The sequence below is a fragment of the Elephantulus edwardii genome, unplaced genomic scaffold, assembly GCF_000299155.1.
Source record: "Elephantulus edwardii isolate Elephantulus edwardi_28Jun2011 unplaced genomic scaffold, EleEdw1.0 scaffold00442, whole genome shotgun sequence".
In the NCBI taxonomy this organism is placed as follows: Eukaryota; Metazoa; Chordata; class Mammalia; order Macroscelidea; family Macroscelididae; genus Elephantulus; species Elephantulus edwardii.
In genome coordinates, this window is record NW_006400192.1 from 199,778 (window position 1) to 202,065 (window position 2,288).

Below are 2,288 nucleotides of genomic sequence, written 5' to 3' on the forward strand. Positions count from 1 at the left end.
TGGGCACTTAGGTTGTTTCCAACTCCTTGCTATTGTGAACAAAGCTGCAATAAACATGGGTGTGCATATATCTGCTTGAATGTCAGCTAGCTCTTACTTGATTTTGATTACTTCAGTTCCTTGATATCATAAGCTTGTATTAAGAGAAGGAAAAGTAGTAACCTAGTGGTAAAAATCTGTGTTGTCAACCCAAATGTATATGATTCAAATCCACCCATTTGCTCTGCAAGAAAAATGATGGGTAATCTCCTCCTGTGCAATTTATTGCATCTGAATACCCTCTGAAAGGTCAGCTATGAGTAGGTTTCAACTCAATGGTAATAATAACAACATGTTAAGAGAGAACTTGGAAGTACAATAAAATTATTTTCTCTTTTAATATTCTATCATAGTAACCTTATTTTTATCTTGTGTTCTTTTTTTATCTTCTGTTCTTATCATAACATTTTCCTTATCTTGTGCTCTTCTCATAAAATTAAAATAAGCAAAATTGACCATAAAGAAGTTATATAAAATATTTTCAAATGGGCAAATCACGTAACTATGCAAATACTGAAAACAAATCCCCAATTGTACAATAACATTACATTTGAAAAACCCGTAACTGAATACTTATTTCAACCAATTGTTATCTCAAGCAAATCATTATTATTGTGTACAGTCAGGTCAGAGCTGAAGCGTAGCTGATTCTCCAGTGCATTTACAGAAGCATGGAGATTGGCTACCTTTCTCCCATAAAGCAGCTGGTGGATTTGATCTGTGTGCCTTCAGGATTGCAGCACAGCTTCTTCCCAATTGGCCATTAGAAACTATAAATTGTGGTTTAACTATTTACTTTTCAACTACATAAACTAGAGTTAATTATCTCTAAGGTGAATTCCAGAAAGCAGAGACTGAAACACACACTTAAGATTGAATAAATGAATTATTGCTCTTATTAAGACTGTATTTCTTTTTAAATATAAGGGTAGTAACTTTGGTAAGTCTCTCAAAACTTCATCCCAGCAACCATCATGACCCCAGAAAAGTTTCTCCATCTATCCGTTGCAAAGGAGAGAACCTGGAATCCCTACCTCTTTGCTAGAATGAGGTATTGCTCTGCATAAATTAAAATTACCAGTGATCAAAAGCAAACACAGATTTTCCCTGAACAGATTCAGTTTGACTATGCCCATGTTCACAACGCTTTTGAGATAGGTGCAAGTATGTTTTAGGGAATTTATCTACTTTATTCAACCCAATGATTCCTTAAGACTTTGTTTTGAAGGAAGGAAAAAAAATACCTGCTTTCAGCAATTAGATCAAATATCCTGTTAAAAGTTTTTATTTTCTAGCTTACTTCAGGGAAGAGTAATGACAATCACCAATTCTTCTGTAGAATATGTTAATGAAAATATTTTTTAATTATTATAAGTACATTAATTCTTCATTAATGATTAAGAATACCATATAATACATTCAGTAATACTTCTGATATAAATATATATGCCATCATGCATTTTCTTAAAATAGCAAAAAAATCCCTGAACCTACTTTACCTGAATCGGTTATAATCATGGCAGCCTATCACCAGATTCCTGAGGCTGTAAATCTTAAATGGGTGCACACTGTCTCGTCTTTCTCCCATGGAGCAGCTGGTAGGTTCAAACTGCCACACTTTCAGTTACCTTCCCAACACATATCTCGTTACAAAACCAGGGGTCTCTCAAATATGCTGTTTATAGATACCTTTGAGTTTATATGATTTATAAGGACCAAATGAAAAAGATACTGAAACCTTGCCTTGTCCTAACCTATCTTTTTGCCATGCTCAAGTTAAATACTGCAGTCATTGTACAAATCCATCTCCTTGAGAGTCTTCCTCTCTTGTGCTGTGCTTCTACTTTTCCAAGCATGATGTCTTTATCAAGGGACTGGCACCTCCTAAAAATATGCCCATAGTATGTGATACAAAGTCACACAATCCTCCACCTCTAAAGAGTAATCTGGTTGCACTTTTTCCAAAACAGATCTAACTGTTCTTTTGCATGTTTATAGTTTATTCAATACTCTTCATCAACACCACAATTCAAAGGAATAAATTTTTCTTCAGTCTTTCTAATCATTGGCCAACTTTCACATGCATATGAAGCCATTCAAACCATCCAGGCTCGAATTAGGTGTACCTTAGTTTTTAAAATGTCATGTTCTTTAGCACTTTAAAAAGGTCCTTGACCTTTGACAAGCACTGTGGCAATTAGACAATTAAAACAGACATTGGGGGGTGGGGGGGAAGAAGAACAAACTGG

At 34.8% G+C, this 2,288-nt stretch overlaps 1 protein-coding gene across 1 annotated transcript in view; it reads left to right on the top strand.

Annotated features, from left to right (window-relative positions):
* The window catches only part of TMPRSS11D (transmembrane protease, serine 11D), a 78,168-nt gene that overhangs the window by 12,820 nt on the left and 63,060 nt on the right, over positions 1 to 2,288 (top strand). The window lies entirely within an intron of this gene.